Here is a 23,081-nt window from a genome sequence, read left to right as displayed (position 1 = left end):
TTCATATTCATTAAACTGGCTCAAATTCATATGTGCCTGAAATTGCCTTTTCATGGGTAACAGGGCTAAAATTCAGCTGTGTGCTTGTGCATTCATCCTTATGAGAGAAAGAATGTTACTTTTGTTCTTTTTTGTTGCAGATTTTTTTTTTCTCTTTCTAAATTAGCATCAAGCACAGTACATTGCAAATACTGTGCAGGCTTAGCAAAATTACATTTGTCATTGCTAATAAAATGTTACATTGCACTCGTATCAGTTTGACATGCTGGAATGCTGCAGTGTGGTATTTTTTATGGGCCTTGTACTTTACCGTCAAACCACAATTGTCCAGGAACTGTCCCGGAAAAAAAGGGTCACTGGGTCACCTTCCGCCTCGTGGCCCATTCTTGGGAAGCTGGCTGTAAAGTCTGACACACTGTCAGCCTGCATCGGTTTGTCACACCGGGGTTGTGAAGCTGTGACACTTTGATGAGTCCTCAGTGTCAGCTTGTTGATACTGCGTATATGACACCATTCCATTCCGTCTCGCTATCCGTTGGCACATTCTCCAAAACTGTCAAAACACTTTGAGATCGTGCAAAACTGAGTGCAACCGACGACGGCTGACAGAGAGATGCTACGGCTCGGAATGGAGGCGCTGTTTTTTTTTTCGTTGTTGTTTTGTTTTTGATATGTGTGACACCATTCAATCATGATGGTTATTTGGTATTCTCTCCAGAACTGCTGAATTTATATGTGTAGAGGAATGCCAGGCAGAGAGGGGGTTTGTTTACCTGCTTGAGGTGATGTTGAAATGGGGATGAAATGGTGACCTTACCTTTCTGTAAAATCCCTCAGAGCACCATTCCTGGTAAACAATCAGGTTTATTTCCAATCAAAAGGGCAAGAAGGCAACACAAGTCAGATATTGTAGAGAAAAGAATTCCTATACTTTCTTCTGAAAATGCTTAATATGCCAACTTAAAGAGTGTGCCTGGGTGGTTGACAGAACAGTTTTTAAAACTTAATAAAATTATTGAGCTGTGTTGTACTGACTCTTAGAGTTCCAAAAATATGTGGTCTTTTAGATTTTATATTGGAATCTGAATTTATTCACCAATCTGTTGTATTAATGTCTAAAACTGTCATATGGTGTGACATGAAAGTTATTGTATATAAAATGAAAATACTTTTCTGAAGTAACGCACTTTATCATAGTTCCTTATCATTACTATCTTTATTATTATTATCTTATTTATTTATTGGGACCATGTACAGAGTTAAACATAAATGTTACCATTTGAACAATAACAAACAGTACAAAGCAAAAAACACAAGGGACACATAAAAAATACAAAGCTACACACAATAGCACATCACACACACCCACAATGTCAACTAGAGTAAGCTTGTTAAATTAAAGGCAAGATCCATCCTTGTGCAAATTCATTACATTTTGCATTATTTTTCTTATTAATCATGCATCGTAAGACATCTGTCCTCAGTATTCCAATATATTTTAGATTAATTCTGACAAAGCCTGTTCCAACTAATTGCTTTTGACTTTTGCTGATTCTATTTTCCATGTGTTCCATTAAGATTTTTAGGATTCATCACCAACAAAGCCTTTTTATTGTCACAATTTTGAATGTCACACCACAGAATGAACCACACCACACCACAATTTGTCCATGCCAAAATGTCTATTACATGCATTTAAAATTCAAACAAAAACAGTTTAAGAAAAATCACACAAAAGTGTACCACATTGTGCCACTAAGCATTGTACAGCACTTTGGTATCAGACACAGGACTAGTGAACCATATTTCTAGTGAGGAACACACTAATAAAGAATAGAATCACTTGTATAGTATTGTCTGGAAAGTATTGTTTACAGTTAAGTCTGCTGAATATTAACTACTGGTAAGTACTGATCACTCGTATATCAGGTAAGTATTAATTACTCATAACTACTGGTAAGTAAATCAGTCATATTAACAGGTTGCTGAACAGTGAAAAACTGCTTTCATAAACATTCATTTAAAACAATTTAACACAGGGCATACATTCATTCTAGTTAATGAGTTAAACAACAACTGAATATCACAAGTTAATGATGTCTTTATTGCTGCGTCAGCTGAAGTTTTTGTTTCTGTGCGTGTTCACACTTCATTATACATGAGCGTGGCAAACTAACTGCATAGCGTGGGTTCTGATATTCCACAGACAATTTGATTGTGATAATAGAAAATGCAGTCTGATTTGTTTGGCCAGACAAAAGTATTTTTCTTTCCAAGTTGTTGCATACAGTTCACTTGCAGCTCCTCCTCACCATACTGTATATTCCCATGATCTGTCTCACATACGTTTTGTCATCATATTTAACAATAACAACTGTCCCTCCAAGTATTTTAGCTATTCATCTGAACTTGTCTGGAGGTCGGGTTTGTTTTATTTGTTTTACACACATGAAGACAAAACACACAAATGAAATATCAAACATGTGTGAGGATGTGATGAAACACCTGTAATGGTTTATAAGAAAACCACACCCAAAAGGTAAAATACAAAAATACAAAATCACCATTACATTTTAAATATTAGTGTTTGCACTATAAAATAAGTGTAGAATTATGGTTAAAAAATGCAGAGAAGCAGGAGTATTGCATGTACTAACAGTATGAACAACAGTTGAGTGATCATTATTGTTCCAAGTCAAATTTTTTTGATAGCAGGGCATTTCTAAGTCTCTTTTTGTACATAGACAATGACACAAAGGAATCCATTAAATGTACATTTTCATTCCACAAGATAACTCCACACAATTTGATATTTGATTTGATTTGATCTTAATGTCAAAAATAGTGAGCAACTCCAATTAAAAAAAAAAGAAGTGCACTTGATACAACAGTTTTGGAAAAAGTTGCTGATCTAATAAACTGTTTCTGCCACAGCAATATTTAGTAAAGTAAAGTCAGAAAAGTATTTGCCCATACAATATCACAGTATGTTAAATGTGGATAAATTAAACTATAATATAATGTTAAGAAACATGTATTGTTTATTTTTCTCAGAATCCCAAGAGATTTAGTGACCTTATTGCAGAGAAAACCAACCTGTTCCCTCCAAGAGGGTCTATCAATCAGAATACCTAAAAAACATTTCTTCATTATCAATATGAAGTTTAATTTGCTCACATATTTCTTTTTTCCTGCAAATGACATGAAATTTTGAGTTCTTAAATCTCTTCGAGACAAAAAAAGTTGGTGTCATCTGCAAAGAACAATGGGAATGTGGTGGTATATACTGCAGCAAGATCATTTATATAAATAAGAAATAATAAAGGTCCTAATATGGATCCTTGTGGTACACCATATTGCATTACATTTCTTTTTGACTCATTAACATTAATTAAAACATATTGTTTTCTATTGAGAAGATAGTTACTGAGCCACTTACAAACATTACCATGAAAGCCATATCCATACATTTTTGAAAGTAAAATAGCATGGTTAACAGTGTCAAATGCTTTCAAAAGGTCTAAAAACATGGAATTGGACATTGGAAAACATGGCAATATTGAAATGGGACTGTAGTTTGTAAAGGATCCTTGATCACCTAAATACTGGAATAACTTTAGCCATTTTTAGGTCAGAAGGTATGATGCCAGTTTCCATGGATAATACAAAAATGAACGTTAAAGGCTCAATGATAGGAGTCATGACTTCTTTGATTAGGAAGGTGCAAACTCCATCATGACCCGGAGCTGATTTTTTAAAATTTTAATATAATATCATTCATCTCCTTAAAGTCAGGCAGATAAAAATTACTCAAAGAAGAAAAAGAACCCTTTACATAATCTAGTGGATTTTTGTATCAACTATCTTTTTGGCAAGAGACACAACAACACTTGTAAAGAAATCATTGAACGTACATGCTCAAAAGGATCAGTGAAAGTAAAACTTCAATATGTAAAGGTTGAAAGAAATTGTGGAGGCCTTTTTTCTTTGAAGTAGCTGATTAATAATTTTCCATGTAGTCTTGATATTGCTATTGGATTTTATAAAGTGGTCACTGAACAATCTTTTCTTGGCTACTCTAAGAAGATGAATATATTTGTTTTTGTACAATTTATAAGTAGTTTAATTTCAGGCAGTTGGCAATGAAATTCGATGAAATATTTTCTGTAGTTTGTTTTTGATTATGGAGGGCTTTTTCAATCCAGCAGAAAACCAAGGATTATTATTTTTTTCTCCCAGTATCAACAGAATGAGTAACCGGCACAAAACATTTTGTGAAATTGAATTAAATAGTTTCATAAACACTTGATAAACTTTGCATTCTTTGCATTGCTCTCCCTATATACCCTTTCAAATGAACCTTTCTCCATCATTTCTTTAAATTTTGATTTATTGCTTGGATTGAAATTTCTATAAGTTATGAGTTATTATTTTTTACCTTATGTCCATCTAACAAGACAGTTTGAAAGATTGGGAAATGATCTGATATATCTGTGAATAAAATTCCTGAGTCTGTTTCATAGTTAAGAGTATTAAATAATATATTATCAATTAGTGTAGCAGATTTGTCTGTTACCCTGGTAGGTTTGCTGATAGTGGGATAAAAATAACTTGCATAAAAATGGTTTACAAAATCTTCTGTTGGAAGTTTGGAGTTTCACTTTTAAAAAGGTTAATATTGAAGTCCCAGAGAATATGGTATGTTTTGTTTTCCTTATTTATAAGCTCCAAAGTGTTAACGAGACTTATTATTAAAACAAGTAATGTCAGCGTCTGGTGGTCGATAAATACTACTTATGACCGCATCTTTGTTGTTTTTGTAACAACAAAAACTTCCTCCACTTCATAAGAAAAAGGTTATGCCGATTAACAAATTCAAAATTTTGATGGACAAAGACTGAAACTCCTCCTCCCGACTTGGACTGTCTGATGAGGTGAGTAGATTTATATGATGGCAGTTCATTAAGGCCTTGTCCTTTAGATTCTTCTGTAAGCCATGTTTCAGTAAGAGCGATTACAGAAAACTCTTGATTTAAGGAGGATAAAATAATGTACCAACTGATTATAATTTTTAGAGAGACTGCAAATATTTAGTTGAATTGGAATTCATTGTAGTATTCACAAGCGTAAGAAATGTTAGTAGCTGAAGAAGTTAATCAGGATCAAAATCTGTATTATGACAAACATCTTCATCTCTGTGAAATTCAAATGGATTAAATAATGTACTGTCATCAACTGTAAACCTATGTTTAGTGATAAAACTGTCAGACAAGTATACAAGAAATTCTCCATCAGTAAGTGAACACTGAGGCACAAATATCACAGATCCATGATGTGTATGTCATTTTAGGAACAGGTGTACTTTACCATTCATGTTGTCAAGGCTTAAGCTGAATGTTTTGATGTCATTGTCCAGCTCTTTACACTGAATTTACAAGTTGTGGGAAAGTGATTTTTACTCATCCACATCCTTCTGGGTGTATTGTAGACTGGATTTTGTAACATAGCTCCTTTAAGACCCCATCTGGTCTTTTGTTGAAGGAGTCCATGAGCATTTGGACAAAGCCTTTATAGGTACTCTCCTGTTGTTGGAGTAAGTCCTTGTAAAAGCACTTCTGTTGTTCTAGGAGGTCACGTACCTGTGCAATGGTGAGTAAGTCCTCATCACTTTTCACAGCCTCTGGTGGCATGATTTCACTCATGCTATGAGAGGAAGTAGTCCTTAGACATCAAAGGCTGGGATTCAGCCTTGGTATTTAGACTGATCCAATAGTTACAAATCCAACGTCTTTGGTGTAGGATTTCCACACAATAGGATGAAATATCTTGTTGTTACCCCAGAATAACAGTGTAACAAAGATATTACAGAGGATTGCTTTGATTTTAGGTGGATTGTCTCAAGCCCAAGCTCTCAGGAAAGCATGGTGACAGCCATCTTCAAATGTGCGCAATAGTGACCTAATAGTGATGTGGCATCCTCTGACTGGGCTTGTGGCCTCTTCTGATGGGGCATGGGACTCTCCAGTGGGAGAGCTATGGTCTTACGGGTGATTTCTCATAGCACCGCATGTTCATGCTACGTAATAGTGCCTTACTAATCCCCGACATCCATGTCTAACAGTACTGCATGCCCAAATATCTACTGCATGGTCTAGTGTACACTCATGTTTTTATATGTAATTGACAAGCCTAACAATGTATATTATAACTTTTATTTAATGTTATAATATAATTAATCTGTCCTTGTCACAGTTTTCCAATATTATTACTCGCATTGTATTGTGGTGGAGTGCAGTTATCAAAGGCTCATCCATTCATCCATCTTCTAGCTGTGTGGCATCCATCAAATGAATTTATCTGAGTCTCTAATGTGGCTGGGCAATATGTGAAAAAATAAATCTCACAATGAGTACATACCTTCTGGTAAAATTGTATACATCTATAATTTTTGATAATCTCCAACACAAGTGCAATGGGTGACAATCTTTGCTGATTTTACTTGTCGGTACATGTACACTCCAACCTAGTTGTGTTGTCATGTCATGCCCATAGTGACATAAATTTAAACTCAAATACAAGATAAACTTTCCCCCTTCAGCAGATTAAATTAAAAACAGCCTTCTAGCATTAAACTCTGCACATACATCATTCAGCACAGTAAAGTTCAAACATCTTATGGAGACAACAAGAAAAAAAAACACTAGCTGATGTTATTGCTGCCACAGTGGATGAGTAGATTCTTCTTCCTCTAAAGGAATGATTAAAAAAAAGGGAAGACAGTTCTTCCCTGTCAGACCACCCCAGCCAAACCACCACACATGGCCATCCAGTCAGAGGTTGCTCCTTGTGGTGTGTCTGACTCTTTCTTCCCCACGTCGGATGTAGCTGTCCCCTATAAGCCACACTTCTGGACCTAGATAGAATTTGATATATTGAAATAGAAAAAATGTGGTGCTCTTCTTTAAACATAAGTAGTACATGTAGTTCAACACTGTCATATAAATTTCATCATATTGTTTCAAAGACTAAACAAACTTAATTTTTGAGGGCTTTTATAAAAAAAACCCTTTATGTGAATACTGATAGCTGGAAAAATTTAATCTGGACAACATTTCAATCCTACTCGGATCTTCGTCAGGTCAGAATCATTATAATGCTGTGCAGATTAAACTTTTGTGGCTTGGAGTTGAGTGTGCAGCGCTACTTTTTTCATTAATATTGCTTTCTAGTAGTCTTGCACCTACAGTATGTGATATGCGTATAATTATTCTCCTTCAAACTGAATACTGATAGCTGCCTCAGAAATACTGCTTATTATAGCATACTATATCAACTTGATCAAAGGATTACGCATATAGAATGAATAAGAATGCTTATAAGGAATATAGTGCACCTTGTCCAAGTATGGCTGGGACCCCAGTTTTCCTCTATTTATCCTAGTCCCTGTTGGATCACTCTGTTGCTGATTCTGCCACCTCTAAATAAAGTAAAAACAGTTACATCTTCACTCCTTTTTTTAAAACAATGTGCACGTAAGGACTCAATAACAAACAATGCATGCATTCTTGTATCTTGAGCATAGATTTGGGCATGGACAGTAGAGACATTTTATTTAACATTTATTGTGACAGTTGATATGTGCATTTTAAATATTAATTTTGGTCTCAGATTTATAGTTAAGTAGTCTTTCAATAAAATAAAATGTAAAAAGAGAAAAGTTAATGTACAAATCTGGTTTCAGGCATGTCAGCTAATATATATTCAGTAGACATTTAGCAGAGTCAGGCTCTTTGTGTGTGTGTGTGTATGTGTGCACGCATGTGCTTATGAAAGAGAAAAGAGTGATCAAGAGCAAGTGGACATACACAATTATTTTGGTCGTCCGAAAAAATGTCCCTACCAAAGTTAAAACCAAACCTTCGCCCTTGCTTGTATGCATAAATTTGTAGATATTTGAATAAATATGAAAAAAAATCATGGTCAATGACTAAGCCAACATTAGCCAAACCACAACTTTTGCTCATGCTGTTAATAGCTAATATGAGGGTTTGTTACGCCGTATTATATGTAAACTAGGGGCTGTTTTATTGCCGTTCTCTGCAAACAGGAATATTATTACGTATTATTTTCTACAATCTTACCTTCCTCAGCAAAAATCACAAAGGCAAAATTCACTAAATATTGGGTGCTGGGATGTCGCATCGCTTGCCAGATGCAGAAGAGTGTGTGTCATGGTGTGTGTGCATGTGGGGTGGGGGAGGGGTCTTCAAGTTCAACGCACGGTGAACTCAATTTTTCTTTCCAGCATACGGCGGTAAATCTCTTTGTCTTTACAGCAAGAAATTCACGATAGTTAAAAATACCCTCCTGTGTTGCCTACAACTGCGTGAAGCAAAGAGATGGGAGTGGATCCTAGGTTACTCTGTTCAGGTATGTGAAAATAAATTATTTACAGTGTAGCAATTTATTAGTTTTTATTTTTAAGTAACACTAGAAAGCTGAATAACATGCTAGCTAAAATGAAATAGCTTTAACATTTGCTAATGTGTGACAGACAATTGAAGAAATACTAACAAGTGAATTTTATTTAGAGTTTTATTTCATTGACCTTTCTTTTCAAATTTGTCATTTTCTTTTAGAAAGGATTAAGTCTTAAAAATAACTATGAATTAACAAAACATAATTAGTGGTTGTTTTGAGTACACTGTAGTTATCCTAATCCTTAGTTGAAAAATACAATTGAGATGTTCATACCACTCAATCGATTACACAAGTATTATATTATAAAAACTTTTCCACTCCATGATAAGGATGTGTCAGTGGGTCAGCAACATAAACCGCAGTAACTGGAAGCCATCCCACCACTCCAGCATATGTGCTCTACGTTTCACCGAGGAGTGTTTTCAGTGTGGAGAAGATTACTAGATTAAACTGCTGTCCCAACTATTTTTGCCTTCCCCAGTGTCAACACAACATCCAAGACACAGGTGGTAAGTATGCACACAGAGGTAAGTGACACCGTTTACTTATATCACCTGTGCTACTACATGGCTGTGAGTATTCCTTCTACCTCTGGAAAAGTCACAAAATCTGAGTCAGAGATGAAATATAGACAGAGATAAGCAATATGGTCAACATGGACCACCAGCACTGCACAACGGCTGTGACTACAATACAGAAAGGTGACAGTGTCAGTGAAGTATCAGATGGTAATGAGTACACTGTGATGGAGGAAGTGCATGATGGCACAAATTTGGTGTCGGATGCAGTCTTTCATCACAATGATGTGACACTAGAACACTATGTTGAGGATTCACAGGTACAACATACTGCAGTGAGTAATAGCATTTCAGCCACTGCTGACCACAGTTATTTAGGAGAATTTTCCAATATGCTGAAGCGCAAATTACATGATAAATTCATAAAGTGGGGAAAAAAATTGGTCACCTGCCGCAAAAGACGAAAACTGCAAAAACGGAAGACCAGACGATTGAAAAGGAAGATTTCCTGTTTAACTGAGGTTATCAGTGAGCACTGAAGCAGAAAATGCTCCATAGTGGAGTGCCAAAAGAGATACTCACCAGAGTTAAGCAAAGGAAAAAGGTTCAAGTGTCTGAGGAATTGCGTTCATTTGCCATGACAGCATTTTTATTCCACTAAAGCTTATGTTTATGTGCACGAATGCTTTGACCTTGTTTCACCACATCCTTGTGATACAGAAAATCTCTGCAGATCCTGGATTCACAAAACCAGCCTTTTCTACAATCAAGTTTCTTGGGGAGGACAAGAAATGGGAGGGAAAAGAAACCTTGTGTGCCCTCTTGATGGATAAAGTGGCTATATGTAAGCATGTGGAATTTGCTGGTGGAAAATTGGCTGTGGTGTCGTCGATGACAGCCTACCGCCAACCAAAGATGCCTTGGTCATCATAGTTGTTGCCATTGACTGCTCCTGGAATTCACTGATGGATTGACTGTGGAAGAGCATGCAAATATCATCAAGGAGTGCCTTCTTCGACTCCATGACATCGGAGCACATGTAATGTCATTGACATTACATGCCACTTTGCCATGAAGCAAGCGTGGATGTGCATGACATGAAACCCTCATTTCCACATCTGGCAGATCCCTCAAAAATGGTCCATGCAGTACTTGATGTGTACCACATGCTGAAACTGCTCAGAAATGCACTGGCTGAAGGAAGTACATTGCAAACTCCAACAGGAAAAATCAGTTGGAAGCATCTCTAGGAGCTGAACAAACTTTAGGAGACCCAGGGACTGCAACGTGGAAACAAGTTGAAAATGGCCCATATATAGTAGGAAGAACAGATGATTAAGGTGAAGTTTGCAGCCCAGGTTTTCAGCAGCAGTGTGGCAGATACTCCAGAGTATTGTAACACACAGCTTCATCTGCCACAGTTCAGAGGATGTGAAGAGACAGTGGGGTTCTTGAGAACTACTGATGCTGCCTTCAAATCCCCTAGGAAAATGATACAAGGCACCCATGAGGACATCCAACAAAGATTGTGCTACAGAAATCCTGCTGAAGGCACAAAAGCATCTTCTGGAAATGAAAGATCAGAAAGGCATACTGCTGCATGCCGGAAAACGAAAAACGTGTAGTTGGCTCCATTGCCAGTTGCACAAGTGTACAGAATGTTTTCCAGGAAGCTGTGTGTAAGCCTAATGCCCAATGCTGTTACCTCCTCACTTACAAGCTGAGTCAAGATCACCTTGAGTACTACCCTACTGCAAGACAGTTCAAAGCTGCATACAAGTGTCTTCTGGTGAAGTTGCAAGTGAAGATATGAACAGGCAAATTGCATCCTCTGTGACAACACCACCATCTTGGAGGCAACACCTGCTGCAGCAAACACCTTGTGCAGGTATGACTTGAAGCCTGTGAGCATGCAGAGCCAGAGCATGACTACCACCTAGGCCCAAATGTTGATGCTATCTCTGAGTACAAGGAAGCTGCTGTCAACTACATTGCTGGCTTTGTTGTAGGAAAGATCAAAGAAAAGAACAGCTGCATGCCTTACGCTGAAGTGCTGCCTTCTGATTCAACTGTGCATCCCTTTGTTCTTCTGAAGACTCATGGAGGTTTGCAAAAACCATCACCTGGGATAATTGCTGTTTGCACAGAGTCAGAGTGTTGCTTTCAAAGGGTTTTAAGAAGAACCTGGCAAGCTCCCCAAGAGACATGGCTTAACATAAGCCATCACAAATCAAATCCTGAATTACAGTGCAGACAATATGTTGTTCCCAGAGTTGCAGGACCACATGTTCAAAACCAGTGTTGAGAACAATCATGTACATCTACTGGTGAAAATGGCATCCTCCATGTACAGTAAGGATGCACTACTTAGCTAGATGTGAAACAGAGAAAATGACTAAGGATATTGTAAATGGTAAATGGACTGCATTTATATTGTGCCTTTCTAATCTTCTTACCACTCAAAGCGCTTTTTACACTACATGCCACATTCACCCATTCACATACACACTCATACACTGATGGCACAGCCTTCGGGAGCAAATTTTGGGGTTCAGTATCTTGCTCAAGGACACTTCGACATGCAGACTGGAGGAGCTGAGGAATGAACCACCGATATTCACATTAGTGGACGATCCACTCTACCTCCTGAGCCACAGCTGTATAAATCAAGGCATAAATCCACCAAGGTGGTCCATTTTCATCATCAGTAGTTGGTTACATTAATGAGGGTTGCTTGTTGTAATCTGTTGCTTTATTTGTCTGTGTGTGTATTTGTATGAACTCTGTGTGTCCTTGTGCTCCTTATAATTGTTGTCTTTTAACACCTTTCTTCTGTATTTTGATTTTTATAAATGTATGTTACATTGTATACAGTCCTCTGTTTATGTATTGTTTTAGCAACCCAGCACATGGTTTTCACCTGTGGAAAGATTTATATGAAAGTCAGCAGCAACATCCCAAGCTTCCTTCTAGCCAGTATCCACTATGTTGTGCCTTTACCTAAATGCAGTTAGTGCACATAGCTTAACAGTTTTTGTATTAGGATATAGCATTACATCTGATACAAAATCCTGCTGCAATTTTGCACATCTTTGTTGAAGTGTTTTAGTTATTGTCATACATGACACTGTAATAATACAACTTGTTGTATCTCATGCAAATTTGGCATGTGTTAATTTTAGTAGAAAATTGTATATCATGTATATACTGTCAATAACTCCATCCCTAGGTTATTATGTGGTAATGATTTTGTAAACAGTCATTGAAGAGTAAGTTCTATAAATTAATCCGTATATTTTCTAAAAGGATTCTAGTATTCCTGTACTTGTTTTACACCTATTTTTTGTCATCTGGAGGTGAAAATTGGTCCAAACACCACTATCACTGGGGGCCAATTTGCACATATCAAGTAGGGGGGCTCCCAAAAAAGGCCACAGGGGAGCTGTGCATAGTGGTCTTCAGAAGGCAGGTGCTTGCAAGCCACAGTGTAAGTGGAAAAACATCAAATGCATTCAGGGAGAATGAGTTGAAGCCACAGCTGGACCTGGACAAAGTTTCTGACATTATTGGAGAGCCAAAATTAAGAGAAAGTTTTGAGGTGTACTTTAGTTTACTTTGTTTGTCAGGGACAAGACACGGGGGTTTCCTATATGTACACTGAAACATATTTTTCTTGCTGTAATCATTCCTCCTGTTCATACTGAGAGTATCAATGTTAGTGATGAGGGACAGAAACAGTCCTTGTTTTGTGTAAAAACATGTTCCAAAGTTTATCTGAAGTTAATATGAGGCATCAGCAAATTGAATTAGTCAAATCAAGTGTATAACCTCCAAAGGTGCAGATATTTTAGTTCAAGATTTCCTCTTTGTTTCCCCAGACAGTGTTTCAATGCTAAACCACATTGTAGAGACAGTAAGGAAAAGATAGAATTTCATACATAAAAAGACCAATTTAGATTTCTCATATTAACTTCATATACAATTTTAGTTCCCTCTCACATATCAGATGCCAAATAAGTGCACAGATCTCTAGCAGTCCCGCAACAGTCATTATGGAACTTTTTTAATAGCATACAGTTACAATGCCCAAAAGCCATTACTTTAACAGTTAGATGAAGCCAGCAATGCTACCGACTTATCTTCTGAAAGGGCCTTGACTTAGCTGTCAAAAAATGAGGACAGATGGAGAACTCTGAAATAAAATTACATACTGAATTTCTAAATATCTAATTTTCTTTCCTAGCTGATTGTTTAAAAGGAAACATATACTGTTGTAGAAATGTTGTCAGCTTCGCATGTTTTGCAAGTACAGACGGGTGACAAATTAATGGAAAAACTAGTACAGGTCTGAATGCTTGACCCCTACAGTGAGGGAATCCAATGACTCTGTTATACTGTGGGGGGCATTTTGCTGGCATGGTTTGGGTCCACTTGTCCCATCAGAGGGAAGGGTGACTGCTAATCAATACAAAGTTGTTCTGAGTCATCACCTTAATCCTATGAAGAAACATTTCTATCCTGATGGGAGTGGTCTCTTCCAGGATGACAATGCCCCAATTCACAGGACACGAGGGGTCACTGAATGGTTTGATAAGTATGAAAATGATGTGAATCATATGCCATGTCCTTCACAGTCACCAGATCTCAACCCAATTGAACACTTATGGGAGATTTTGGACTGACGTGTTAGACAGCGCTATCATCAAAACACCAAATGAGGAAATTAAATATCTTTTTGAAGAATGGGGTTCCTCAACCTTGGCATTGATTCTACAAGTCTCTGGAACTCTTCTGCAGAGCTGAACACCATTCTTAAAAAGATATTCCCTCAGAACAACTTAGTATTGATTTGCAGTGACCCTTCCCTCAAAAGGGACAAGTGGACCCAAACACAATGTAATTTGAAGGTGTGTTTAAAGTTAATGGAAACATAATTGATTACCTGACACAATTGTGAATAGGTGCCATACCAGTGCTATAGTAATGGACTAGAGCAGTCACTGGATCAGTTCAGCTGAGTGAAGCTTTGTTGGCATGAAAGTTTTAAAGCTATATTGCCTAAACCAAAGTACAATATAGATAGAGTTTAAAAGCTTTTTTTGGGGGGGGGGGGGGGGTGATAGGTGTTATTTTTGCAATAATTTCTGTAACGATTTCAACATATCAAAGTAAGTTAACTGATATATTGATTGAGTGTATCTCACACCATATGATATCCATTTCTGGGAAAAAAATCTTTTTGATCAGAGCTGACTCAAAATATTATGCCTGGACTTTGAGAAGAGCAGACTTATAAATAGACTATATCTGTATTATCATTCTGTACTTTATTGGGGAGAGTTGCATTTATTTTTCTTAGTTTTATTCAAGTTTAAACTTTGTGAAACATGCTTGGGACAGTCACACCGTATGGGCTTTTTCATGTTCGGTTGAAAATTGTGAAAAGGTAAGTGATGAATTACATGAATGTTCAATATTTTCACATAAAACAGCATGTTCTGAACAATATCAAAAAGTTTTTTGACAAATTTAATTTTTATTTATTAATGTTTGACACTCGGAATCACAAAAAGACCATGTCACGTCGACAACACACCTGCGAAGCAACACTCTTCCTCCTCATCCTCCCGCTACTTATTATTCATCTCCCACTCAAACTTAGTCATCAAATTATTTTTCATATTTGAAGCTATAAATTCCAGTCAAACTTCACAGATTCTTTGGAACATGTGTCGTTTGCCTCTTCACTACTTTTCATGCTTTTTTAGATGTTTTTTCCATTACTAATTATTGTCACACACACGGATGGAGGAATCAAGTGAACTGATGCTGAGAGCTCGATGCTGTTTTAGTTGACTTGTAATGAAGTATGTGGTAGCACTTTATGGGCCTCTATTATTTTGTAGTTAAGCCAAATTCTTTTTTTTCCACATCATTACTTCATACAGTGACCACCTTGTTTTCAGCCCCTTTCAGCTTTTCCTCTGATCACAATGAATTTTGGTAGACTCAGTCCCTACAGCAATAAGAAAACAAATGAATGAAACAAATGGTCTATAGTTTGTCTTGTTAACCTTGCTGTCTCTTGTCTCCTTTCACAGCTGAATGAAACTTCAGCATTTTCATTTATTTCAGTGTTTCCTCATACTGCTGACTTTGAGACAGTGCTTTCAGGAAACACAGGATAGCAGCTTGGTATTCTGAGAAACTCGGGTGAAAGAACTTATTTCCCACTGGCAGGAATTATTGTCTCTGAAATGAAAACTCACTGAATAAATATTGTCCGCTTTGTCTGTTTGCTGCACTATTGTCAAGCAGTGGCAACGGACTGCACCTGACTGTGCTGAAAGGGCAAACAGCAGTTGACACTAGAACCGCCAGGGGTTGCTATATACCTAAAACCACCAGCAGGTAAAATTTACCCGTGCACCTGGCTACTGCATTTCTAATAGTAAAAAATATACTCTTGTCATTGTATTAAGGCATCGTCTTCACAAAGGAATGTCTAAAGTCATGAGATGACATGAAATGGTTGTTTAGTCATCACATATGTTTTGGTCCTCTCATTTTATAATCTAAGTATCCTATCTTCAGGAACACTAATCACTTTGCATGGCTGTCAGTATAATTCAGTCTAAAATGACATTGAAAATAGGTATTAAAAGGAAACATTTGCATATTTGGGTGTTGTGTTATTATTATAAAACAATGTGTATCACACAATGCGATAACCCATGTTATTTAAATGACCAAAGTAGCCTAAATAACCCAAATGGACAATAATGATCCATAATAATAACAATGAGCAGCCACTAAAGGGTGATTTAATATTGCAACAAAATTGACATGACAAAGTCAAGTGCAGAATTTCACCTAATCAATTATTAATTCAGGCATTTCAACAATGTGTGAATAAGAGAACATCACCAAGAAACTTGAGGTAACTGTTAAAGCTTTTTTTAATGTATAACATCATAATGCAAATATATGTTTCTCTTTTTGTGTTCCATTCATGAAAACATTAAGGCAACAGGCAAATTAGGCTTAAATAGCCTATAAACAGTAAACGGTAACATGGCAAAACAAAAATGAATGAATAATCTCAACTATACTAAGAATAAGTTTTACACACAATGAACATTTGTGACTGGGCTAAATCATCTTCATTTGAACACATCTGATTACATGTGTCCCTCAAACACACTGAGAGCAGACATTCAGCACCTTGACTGTGCATTTTCTACAGACAGCTTTCCTGCACTTAAGGTGAAGGTTTTCTTGCAGGTCATTATCCTCTGCTCTTTTAATAATTTAATTATGACTTGACATAGTTGTCAGATCACACACACACACACACACACACACACACACACACACAAGCTTAGAATGTTTAATGCAGTGATTGAATAACGGTGTGTGTGTGTGTGTGCGCGCATGTGTGAGGATAATGCATCCGGTTGTGTACGGAAGCAAATACTTGCAATGATAATTGGAAATATATCAGCAACTGAATACCAAATTTTGACATTTAATCACTACTGAATACTTGATGTAGAAATTTAAATACCACAGAATTTATTTCACTGAAATATTTGACTTTGAAAACCATCTTTCTGAATTTGTGAAATTCTCGATAGTCACTTTCAAGTTGTGCAGTATATATTTATTTTAGGGTTCTCCAATTCAGGTAGATAATTCATGTGCCATCCATCCCTTATATTCAGATTTGAATTTTAGCATTTGAATTTCATCAAGTGTATCTGAGCAGCCAGTTTTAGAGTTTTTAAAGTTTTTGACATGATTAGAATTTTTCAATCTGATTTGAGATAATCGAGCAACTTGAATATAGCTTTTGAATTTGATTTTTCTGTCTGAATTTGAGAACCCTGAAATATATATTGGAAATATAGTTTTTGAAATTGAACACCTTGAGTGACTATTGAGACTACATATATTCAGAAAGGTGGTTTTCAAAGTCATATATTTCAGTGCAATGAATTAAATTGTATTTAACAACACTAAAGTATTCAGTAGTGATAAAATTTCAAAATGTGGTATTCAATTGCTGATATAATTCAAATTATTATTGCAATGTATTTGCTACCATAGTTGTGTATTAGCAGCACTTCAAAATATTGTCCTGACAGATCCTGTAAAATGATATTCGGGAATAATTTAAAAGCCTGTGGTGCTATGTATGGGTGGTATATCAGCTTTTGTACATCTGAGTACAGATTGAAAGCAAAAGACTGAAGCTGTGTATGAAACTGAAGTTACATACTTCTAGTTGTTAAAGCACGCTGTGCAGTTGTAAAATCATGCTTCTAACTTTAATATATGAGCATGTGTAATTTCAGTTACACAGATAGTGTAGGAAATTTGGGGCTCAGATTTCTCTCACAGTTGTTGACTTTGAATCTGAACTCATCAATAATCAACTTTTTTTCTCAATCTTTAACCTCACCATTGGTATATATTGTGCAAAAATGTTGTAAATTATTGATGAACAGAGGGGAATGAGAAGCAGGAAGCAGCTCTCAACAATATCAATCCTTTATTGACATGCAATACAGGGGATACAAACTCAAAACACAGAAGTAAAATACAGGAGGGGTCAAGAAAAGTAACTTGGCAACTCACCTCTGTCTCTCAATAAATCACAGGTATGCACATATTATATTGGACAGTTATTCATCATCTATTTCAGTTTTGTAGTTAGGATGAGTAAGGCAAATACAGAGAATGAAAAGAATCAGTGTAAATTAACCACTAGCATGTAGTTAATATTAAATGCAAAATTGCCTTTAACTGCAAAGACATTCTTTCCTTTTCTGCCAATGCTATGTGATAATGAAATCTAATTAAAATTTAAAAATTTCCCTCCTTCGTACATTGGGGGAGACATGCCCCCTGACCCCCCATGGCAGTTATACGCATGCCTCTTTTGGTTGAGCAAGGGTTGACGCACTTCCTTTGTACATAGTAAAAGCAAGGCGCATAGGGAACCAATGTAAAAATGTAGTTCTTTTCACCAAGTGGGAGATCGTAGTTGTCAGAAATTCCTGAAATTTCCCACTTGAAATTACAAGTCAGAGGTTGATGTGAATGGTTTTCCCCCCTCAGCTGCTGGTGATTACAGTCTGAAAGATGGGACCTTGAAGCAGTATTAGCTTAGCATAAAGATTGGAAACAGGGAAACAGCTAACTCCCACAACTTGTAAAACCAAAACTTGTCATTTTTACACTTTGGTTTTTGCATGGATTAAACAAACGAGATGCAACATGTTAATAACTGAACTCTAGAGGTGCTAGTAGGAGCATTTTGTTACCTTTGGAGAGAGTTAAGCTAGCTGTTTCCAGCCGTTATACTAAGCTAACAGCTGCTGCATGTACCTATATATTTACCATACAAACATGAGAGTGGTATCAATCTTCTCATCTAATTCTTGTCAAGAAAGCATATAAAAGTGTTCCCCAGGATGTTGAACTATATCTTTAAGACTGCCGCAAAGCATGCATAAGTGTAACACAACATTATGAGGTTTCCAGCATTGTGTTTTAAGTGGCCACCTTATAAACGTGATAGCAAAGGAAATCTACAGATTGGTTTCAGATCAGTCAAATATGAAGCTGGGAAGGAAGAAGTTAGAAAAGGATATGAAGAATAAAGTTGACATTTTTTATCTCTGTTCACTTATCAGGGGCGCTCAAAAATAATGACCAGCAGCAAAACCATTTGGGTACATTTTGATATGGAATGCAAAACACCCCAGAGAGACTTTATTTTATCATCTGAAATGACTTGCTCCATTGTCCAACTACCTTTTTAACACCAGAATATTCTTGGTGTTGTGAGTCAGGGCCAGTTGAGATGATCATGCAATCTAATATTATGATTCACTAACATACCAGTACTTTCATAATGACAAAGGTGAAATATCATTGATATTCCTTGCATGTTGCATGAAAACCTGCATTCCCTTTTCACAAAAATCATAGTTGCTTGAGCTCAATTAACTCATTCATCCCTTAAAATGCATCCTATTGAGACTCTGTGTTTCTCAAGAGTTCCTCCTATATGCTCTTTGCTTATAAAATTTGTGGCCTTCAAATGCCTTTGCTACACAAATTATTCAATTACTCCTCCTTTTAAATGTGCAAGCGGAGATAGCATTTTGCTGCCAGAGAGGGAGGAGAGAATGAAATTAACCTCAGCTAACTCCCCATGCCCTTGACACTTGTATTATGATTTTCTATTAAAACCCTATCTTTCCCATAATGAATTCAGTCTTTCTACAAGAGAAGAGTCCCGGCATTTGCACAAACTAATTTTTATTTGTGTTCAGGTGAACTCTCAAATGAGAGACCTGCTGACAGTGTGGCACTGAATGCCATGAAAGACATATTAAAATATTCAGATTGTAAAATAGAGGTTTTTACACCAATTATGCGAGCCAATGACTTGGCAGTTACTGTCAAATTGAAAACCTTTTTTTTAAAAAAGAAGGATAAACAAACCTAGAAGATAACTCTGTAACAGGTTGTTGATGATATGGGTATAGAAAATGTGTAGTACATTCAGTTTGTTTGTGTCAGTGGAGGCTACAATGCCTGTTTTTCATTTTCATTGTTATTCACCGGATTATTGTATGTGTTTTGAATTATGAGAGTGATAATCAATGGCAGACAGTGGTTGAATGTGTACATGCATGCATGATATTAATATAAAATACGGTTCTTTGTGGGTCAAAGGGTCAAAGCTTGGAGTGGGAGTCCCATGGAGATTTAAATGAGCATGTGCTCCCAGCTGGTCAAGGAGTGAAGCCCTCTAGAGCTTTGTCTCAAGCCTCCCTCTCTCTGTTTCAGTCTCCACCAGCAATTCAAATGGAAGCTAGTGAAAATAGTGTATAGAATGACAGAGAATTTACCACAGAACGATCTCAACAAAGATGTCGAGATATTTGGATTACATGATGTGGTACATCCATCCATCTTTAGTTAGCTTGCTAGCTAGGTTACCACTACTAGCATAGTTAGCTGATGTGAAGGGATGTCCGTTGTTGATACAGTACATTGTAGCTAGCTAACGCCATGCCCTAATTGAATGCGACATGAGCGACAAAATCAGTTTGACTTCTTTGTTTTCTATTGGAATGTCCTAACTGGCTCCAAGCGACGCAGCGCTGCACAGCCTGATGTAGTGCGCCATTTTGAGCTGAAGTTTTGTTGGACGCCTTGTTTCTATTTACTTCCTGTTGCTTGCGTCGAAAGCATGTCATGGATGAGGAACAGCTGATTCATTTAGTTGAAATGAGGAGTTTATGATACCTCTTCATCTCACGACTGTTAACGTGATGCAATGTGATAGTCGGACGTTCAGACACAGTGTAATAACTGAAAACAATGTAGCTAGCAGTGAGTTGTAACTTATTGCTCGTATCACAAGGATGTATCACAAGGGATCTCCAACAGGAATATTTCACAATACCGTGAGCGTAAACCGGATGTAGGGAAAACCCTCTTCTGCTTACAGCACTAGCTTAACTCGCGGTTGAAACAGTTGCAGAGAATAAAAGCAGTCAGGCATGTAGTGTGCCTTATTGTTCAAACTCAAAAAAGAAACAGCCGTCTATTTCTGCTGAGAACCGCGCACGTCACGTGGCGAAAACAGGCGAGACCTCGAATCTCTGGATGAAGCGACGCAGCAGCCTCGCATGACACGCGCGTCTCATGCTGCTCTAACCTGTTAACATGGGCGCCAACATGGAAAGCAAGAGGTTCCGTGAGGCACATGTGCTGCTCACACATCCAGTGTGTTCCAGGGGTGAGACGCGCGCCTCACGCAGGCAGTGTGGCTGCTCTAACCTGTTAACATGGGCGCTGAAATGAAAAGCAAGAGGTTCCGCGACGCACACACGCTGCTTACGCATCCAGTGTGTCCAAGGCGTAACTTTGGATAACGGTAAAAGGACACGTACCCGGTGGAAAAAAAATTTAGTGGGCTATAGTTTGCTTTTTGGAAAATAGCACATGCACATAATTTTGATTAAAAATATCACTCCACTCTGGGCACATGGGAACAGCACATTCTGTTAATATTATTATGACCAGTGTGGTGATAAGGATAAGTGCCAAGGCCACATGGCACACCAAAAGTTGACTACCTGTTGACTATGTCAGCCACAGCTGACTTCAGCCCTCTTTATCATATTTTGGTAACATATTGCAAGACCATGACTGACGACATACGGAGAGGAGTTACGGGAAAGTCCCACAACAGGAGGAGTAGAGAGTATAAAAAAATGTTCGTAAATTCATCACTGAGTGTGCTGCTTCATGAACCGTCCTTTGATTTGCTTGTATCTTATTGAATACACAGTAAAACTATAATTACATTGAACTCTGCCTGCTTCAGTGTATTTCTTGGTTGTTTGAATTAATTTTTGACTTTTTGGGTATTTTACCTGTTTTTGAATAATTATATGATGTGGAGGATCTGAAGATTCACTGGCCTATCTGAAAGGTCCACCACAATACTTATGTGTGTGCCTTGCACATTAAGGAGGATGAGGTCTGTGGCCACCCAGAGTCCAGTTGCAAATATTTAAAAGGTGGTCCATTCCAGATTTCTGTGTAACGTGGGAGAAAATAAAAATAATAAATAAGAAAAGTTCAGCTAGCCACCATTTAGGGTTCCAGAAAATCTCGGAAAATCTGATGTGTGATTGGCTTTTTGCTATATAGAGTACTTTATTAATCCTAGCTGGGAATGGTACTGTTACAGCAGTTTAGAACAGAAAAGACAAAGATAATGAACTTGCTTATCAACAATAGCTTAAAATAAGTGGGAGAATTTTTACTGTACATATACACGTGTAATTTTCTACATAATGCAAATAATGTAGTGCAGCTCTGTCCAGGGTAAGAGTGTATTACAATAAAGGATGTAATTATAGTCATGTTCCAGTTTTAATATAAATTAATAATTATTCATGTCATTTACCAAATTAATAAGCATGACCTGACTATGTAAGATTTATAATTTTGGATTCTATCCAAAAATATGTTTTACTTCTTCTCTACTTCTAATTTATTAAAATATTCATGTTTCTTTACTCTTTGCTTTTATTTAATTAGGTACACTTGATGAGGCACTGGTCAGTAACATCAGACACCTCTTCTCCAGTCAATAAATACAGGTGGAGCCTCCCAAAGAAGTTAGGGTGCAAAGGCAGGATCCAATTTCATGAGACAAGCCCCATGTTTGCGATTAATTACCTAGACAGTGGCGGCCTGCCACAGTCTAATTTGTCCTGCCACAGTTTCATAATAACTGAAAATATTTTTACACTACTCATAATCTATCTACTGAGGGAAGTACTCTGTAAGTATATATGTATGTATGTATGTATGTATGAATGTCCTTTGCATATCTCGAGCCGTTCATCCGATGGACTCCACAAATGGTGGGTGTATGGCTGGGGACCAAAGAGGGTGCAGTGTCGAATTTGGCGCAAATTGGATGCATGATATGTTTAATATTAATAAACTTTGAATAAACTGCCCCATATTCATAGGCTTTTGTGAAGAAATAAACTGGAGTAACAGTGGAAATTTAACGTTATTTGTTTTGTTGTTGCAGAAGAGATAGCTTCTCCAGGTAGCAGAAGAGGCAGCCTCAGTTGACTCTCATACAGGGACAGCACAGACTGTAAAAAATAATGGATGTGGCCACCGTGACGTCACCCGTTGGTTTGTGAACTCCTGTTTGTATCTTGACTGTCGCCATCTTGGATTGTTGGAGCCAGAAGTGACCATATTTGGACGAGAGGGTGGAGCTGAACCTAATGCTAGTGCCTAGCTGCTAGCTTGGTTAGCACAGTGCATTTACAGTCTGTGGTTAGCTGTGATCATGCTAATGCTAATTCTTTTCTCGAGCGAAAAACAGGCTTAAAACCATTACAACAGCATGTACTTACCGGAGAAATTGAACATCCGACCAAATGCTTAACAAGACTTTTTTAGGCAACCAAAATGTTACAATTAACTTCCATGAATTGAAAACACATTAAAATACAAATG

At 37.2% G+C, this 23,081-nt stretch overlaps 1 long non-coding RNA gene across 1 annotated transcript; it reads right to left on the bottom strand.

Moving 5' to 3' along the window:
- Positions 1-6,025: 6,025 nt before the first annotated feature.
- LOC121881121 lies at positions 6,026-8,205 on the bottom strand. The gene is made up of 3 exons (XR_006091706.1): positions 8,142-8,205; positions 7,394-7,477; positions 6,026-6,913 (listed from the first exon to the last, which is right to left on the bottom strand). It is a non-coding gene; the product is annotated as an uncharacterized LOC121881121 (long non-coding RNA).
- Between the last annotated feature and the right edge of the window lie 14,876 nt (positions 8,206-23,081).

The sequence above is a fragment of the Thunnus maccoyii genome, chromosome 16 (genome assembly GCF_910596095.1).
Source record: "Thunnus maccoyii chromosome 16, fThuMac1.1, whole genome shotgun sequence".
NCBI classification, from domain to species: Eukaryota; Metazoa; Chordata; class Actinopteri; order Scombriformes; family Scombridae; genus Thunnus; species Thunnus maccoyii.
Note: the sequence above shows the minus strand (reverse complement) of the source record. Positions and strands in the feature narration are given on the sequence as shown.